The following is a 5,904-nucleotide window of genomic DNA, read 5'->3' as shown; positions in this document are numbered from 1 at the left end:
CAATCGTAATTCAACACATCCATCGTTTCGTTCTGGTTGGCCGTATAATCATTTTATCTTCAAAATTTAAATATATTTTTAATGATCTAAGATGCACGAGCTGTGTGAGAGTCATAGTTGCTTCCGAGAAGAGTAAATAAAATCAAGGTTTTTAACATCAGCTAAACTAAAGATTTGAACGTTTTTCGTGTATATCATTTATCTTGCATTTCATGGAGAATTTCGAGGTGTGGTTAAAATTTTCAATTAAAAATGTTTTACGGAAACTTTTAACTGTGAGTCAGCATATGGTTCATTAGAAAACCCTTTCGAGAGTATTAATCGTTGAATGTGAAACATGCAATTTTTTTTCCTGACTCTTCTGTTAATTATAACGTGTCTTCTCAAATCTTTTTTCTTTCTTTCGTTTCATGCGGAACAAAAAAAGGTTAACTCCACTGTGAGTCAGCATTTGTCTTATCAGATTGCCCTTCAGAGATCATAGTTGCATTTGAAAAATAAAAAAAGGTTTTTTTCCAATGTAAGTCAGAATGTGACCAGTCAGATTGCTTTTTATAGAAGATGCATAGCTACAGTCAGAACATAAAAAAGGTTTTCACCACTGTGAGTCTGCATGTGGCTCGTCAGAGTGCCCCTTTGAGAACATGAATAATATCACTATGAACATGAAAAAGGTTTTTCTCCACTGTGAGACAGCATGCGAATCGTCAGATAGCTTTTTTTAGACTACAAATTGTTGCAATCAGAACACGAAAAAGGTTTTACACTAATGTGAGTCATCATGTGTCTCGTCAGTTGGTATTTTTGAGAAAACGAATTGTTGGACTCAAAACATAAAAAAAGTTTTTCAACACAGTGAGTCAACATGTGGCTCTTCAGAGTTGCCTTCGGAACATGAAAAGGGTTTTTCTGAACTGTGAGTCTGCATGTGGCTTTTCAAATTGCTTTTTTTAAGAAGATGAAAATTGCACTCAGAACATGAAAAAGGTTTTTCTCCACTGTGAGTCAGCATGTGAATCGTCAGATTGCTTTTTCGAGAAGATGCATATTTGCACTCTGAAAATGAAAAAGGTTTTTCTCCCCTGTAAGTCCACATGTGTCTTTTCAAAACGTCTTTTTGAGAACATGAATAGTTGCACTCCAAACATGAAAAAGGTTTTTCTCCTCCGTGATTCAGCAAGTGTCTCTTCAGATGGCTTTTGGTAGAATATGAGTTGATGCACTTGGAACATTAAAAAGGTTTTTCTCCACTGTGAGTTAGGATGTGCCTCGTCAGATTGCGTTTTGTATCATATGAATTGATGCACTTGGAACATGAAAAAGGTTTTTCTCCACTGTGAGTCAGCATGTGAATCGTCAGATTGCTTTTTTGAGAAGATGCATAATTGCACTCAGAACATGAAAAAGGTTTTTCTCCACTGTGAGACAGCATGTGAATCGTCAGATTGCTTTTTTGAAAAGATGTATAATTGCACTCAGAACATGAAAAAGGTTTTTTTCCACTGTGAGTCAGCATGTGGCTTTTCAGAGTGGTTTTTCGAGAAGATGCATAATTGCACTCAGAACATGAAAAAGGTTTTTCTCTACTGTGAGTCAGCATGTGGCTTTTCAGATTGCTTTTTTGAGAAGATGCAAAATTGCACTCAGAACATGAAAAAGGTTTTTCTCCACTGTGAGTCCGCATGTGAATCGTCAGATTGCTTTTTTGAAAAGATGTATAATTGCACTCAGAACATGAAAAAGGTTTTTTTCCACTGTGAGTCAGCATGTGGCTTTTCAGAGTAGTTTTTTGAGAAGATGCATAATTGCACTCAGAACATGAAAAAGGTTTTTCTCTACTGTGAGTCAGCATGTGGCTTTTCAGATTGCTTTTTTGATAACATACATAATTGCACTCAGAACATGAAAAAGGTTTTTCACCACTGTGAGTCAGCATGTGTCTCGTCAGATAGCTTTTTCTAGAATATGATTTGATGCACTTAGAACATGAAAAAGGTTTTTCTCCACTGTGAGTCAGAATATGAAACGTAAGATCAATTTTTCGAGAATATGAATTGTCGCACTCCGAACATGAAAAATGTTTTTTTCCTGCATGTGTGCGTAAGTGCCTTTTGAAATTCGACTTATGAGAATGGTAGTAGATACAATGAGGCCAAATTATTTGTTTTTCCACAGGATGCGTCAAGACGATATCTGTTGAAGAAAATAAAATAACACGATTATAAATGCTTAGTACCACTTAATATCTACACTTAGCATAAGAAAGGACAGAAATTGAAAAAAAATTTAACAAATCACGATGTCAGAAATAGTTAAATTTCAGAAAAATAATTGTTTTTACCGGATTGGTCAATTCTTTCAAAGCGTTCTAAGCATTCCTTTTTAACATCCGGCAGGTCTATGTCAATTTCCATACAAGGGAATCCCCCATCATTATCTTCTCGGCGTCCGAGTTCCGCCTTGACGGTTATAGTCTCCACATTAATGCAAGCTATAAAACAACATGTACGTACATTGACAATTAATGTTAAACAAAACAATTTTTTTCTAAATTAAATATTTTTGATAAAATACATAATTTTTTAACCCTGCAGAAGTGAGAATCAGTTGAAGAGAGTTCAAGGTTCATTTGAGAAAATTAATAAGAATAACCCCGGATGTCCGCTTTAGGAAGGAAAAGGTATTTGTTCTTGAGAACCTTCAGTATGGAGTTGTTTTAAGTCAGTGAAATGATGTTTTCTTCCATCGATGTGTATTTTTAACGTATGAGGATGATGTGGAAAACTGAAGGAAACGAGCACTTATTGTGTGCATTGGCGGCTTCTGTGATCGTAGGGTATGGCTTTCGACTAGTAATTTGGAGGCCCCGGGATAAAATCCAAGCGTGATACATGATATTATATTCCAGAGTGGGAGATACTATCGGTATCGCCTTGCTATAAACATTTTTTTTTCATTTAAAAATCGATTGAAATTATAAGATCTGAATAGGCAGTTACTTCCACCTTTCACCTCCCTCCCCTCCTTTTGACCTTAAGCCACACAACAGTTGGGACTCGTGTGGAGTATTCTCCATTGGGGTAGGGAGGTTGGATTAATAATATATATTTTATTTAACATAAGCGATGCAACTAACTGGCTGTCTGAGTACTCTCCGCATATCGCAAACATTCCTTCTTTACATCTGGGAGGTCAAAGTCCAGATCCGTGTACGGCATTTCACTTCCGCCTTCTTCCTGGAGCCCTGGTTCCGTCTTGATGGAAACAGTTTCTGGATTTACTAAATCCAAGGCACAGCTGTCGTAGGCTTCAGTAATTGTTACAATATATATACCTGAAACAGAACATAGTTGTAGGGGAACCTTATTTTAAATGAGCCTTATATTTTGTTTGGTTAAATATATTGTCAAAACAATGACATCTTATGTGAAACATTTATTTGGAAATAAATATTGTGACTATCTCGACCTTGAAGTTGACATTTGAAATCTGGTGAAAGATTTGTCGGATAACTCAATATAACTAGAACCATAAGTAAATTTAAGCCGGTAAAGCTTTTATTGAGTCACTTATCCGCCTTTAACAGAATAATTTAATTTTAAACTAATTTAAAAATATTTTTTATTAAAATAAGCAGACGTCTAATTGACAGTTTGAACGTTCCCCAAACAAAAGGCCAATAGATTTCCTGACTTAGGTGTACCGATAACGGCCGCTACCAAAATGATTAGCGTGATAAGTAAAACTTACTAATAAATATCACAAGCACGGGAAGATAAATTTAACTTCGTGGGTTCAACAGTGTAAGCGATATAAAGTAGAACAAAAACCAGGTGAGGCGAATGGCGAAGAAAAAGGATGAGTCAACAAATTAGGTTAGTTTTACACAGACAATAATAAAGTCATAGACAAGCATTATGCCACCAGCAGTAATGCTTGTATATTTTATTTTACAAAAAACCGATGTATGCAAAAAGTTACAGACGGGTAAATTAATTATATTGTCTCCAAAATACGCATTTATTGCGTTGTGTTGTGTGTTAAAGTGGTTATCTCCAGCCATAGACTGAAGAACATTAGACATTGCGTATGAAGATATAAACAGTTTGAATAAATGGTTGGATGACAATTACCTATCATTAGAAACTTATTACAAAACAACTAATAGACAGGCAGTCTGTGGAGGATCATATAAAACTTATTACATAACATTGACACTAACAGAAAGACAGTCTGGGGAGGATAATATAAAACACACTTAGCCCAATTGGAAGTTATCCAAAGAAAACTCATAACAAGGTAAGTAACTCCAGTTGCAGGTTAGTACAACACAGAAAATTTGTTATCTAATGAGGCGGTAATTGACTATTTATAGAAACAATTCATATTCATTAGTAAAAGGAGCGTAGGGGGAGGGGGGGCACATTGATACACAAAAATTCAATCTCTTTTCTGAGGACCATAAAGCATTATATTTAAATATTTGTTTTGATGTGTGCATTGGCTGATATGTCAGCTTATATTTTGGCTGCGCTAAAACCGCAAAAACTGGCGACGTATAGAGATAAACTGATTTTAAGAAAAAATCATATTTGTATCATTCTGCCCCACTAGTGGGGCACTTTGATTCATGGGGTGGGGCAGTTTGATAGGTATTTTAGATCCATATGAAATGCAAATTTAAACTGACTAAAAACCCAATATAAACTGTATTATTACTTAAAATTAAGAAATAAAACAATTTTATTGATTGAGATCGCAAAATACTTTTTATTAAGAGTGCACATTAGCCATAATCAGTCTCTTAAGTTACTTAAGGAATATAATCACAAAAAAAAACAAAATTGTCATCATAGAACAAGACTAATTCTCTGTTATTTTCTTAATTATATAATCAGTTATATACTTACTAAGTAATCAGACTTTAACATTGAATATTGTTAATGAAAATATAATATTAGAATCTCCTATCAAAATGAACAATGTTTTTCTTAAAAAATTAAACAAACATCAAAAATTTAAAAAAAAATAATCAAAAAAATTCTCATATAAATTACAAAACAATCTACTGGATATTATATCGAGTTAAACCTACCGAAAATGAATAAAGCGACGATGTTCGAGATGTGCCTTTGTAGAAAGTTGGTTTTGGTTATTGCAAAACTACATCTCTAACATCCACATTTGCTTTGTGTTCCACAATTGGAAATATAAACTTAGAAGACCCTGCTTTTTTTCTGAGATATAATACTTCATATTCTGTCACATTATACTTAAATACAACTTTGGCAACGTAGTGAATCACAGTTTTCTTCTTCTCATACTTAATTAGCAGGAAATCTCCAATATTTATGTGTTCAGGATTAACTGGTTCTTCATTAATTACCTCTTCTTCCGATTCCGACGGCATTTCAATGTCTTCACTATCACTCGTCATCACGACTTCATCTTGACTAGAATCGGCATCTATTTCTGCAGGCAAAGAAGTCACTCTCTTTTTCTTTTTTGGCTCAGTTAATCCCAACAGATTTTTCACTGTTTTCAATTCTTTTGCATGCTGTTTTGCTTTTTGTAATTCTCTTTTCCTGTTCTTTTCATTACGTAAGCTTTCTAATCTATTTTTTTCTAGTGTTTCAGTGTATATTCTTGATCGTCCCTTTTCTCTTCCTTTTCTTTTTAAGACACTGTCAGTAATCGCCTTTTTTGGATAAGGTCTAACCACTTCAGGAGTAAGAATAGCCTTTGATGAAGAAACATGTAGAGGATCGTCAGCATCAGACGCTGAAACTGGGTCGGCATCCAAAGTAGGAGTGTTGTAGGGTTGCAGTTTTGATGCCATATTTGTCGGCTGCTTTGCGTATAGATAAAGTCTTTGACAATACTTCACGTATTGCATCTTCAATG

The sequence above is a fragment of the Hesperophylax consimilis genome, chromosome 19 (genome assembly GCF_061612785.1).
Source record: "Hesperophylax consimilis isolate HC1 chromosome 19, BYU_Hcon_1.0, whole genome shotgun sequence".
NCBI classification, from domain to species: Eukaryota; Metazoa; Arthropoda; class Insecta; order Trichoptera; family Limnephilidae; genus Hesperophylax; species Hesperophylax consimilis.
Note: the sequence above shows the minus strand (reverse complement) of the source record.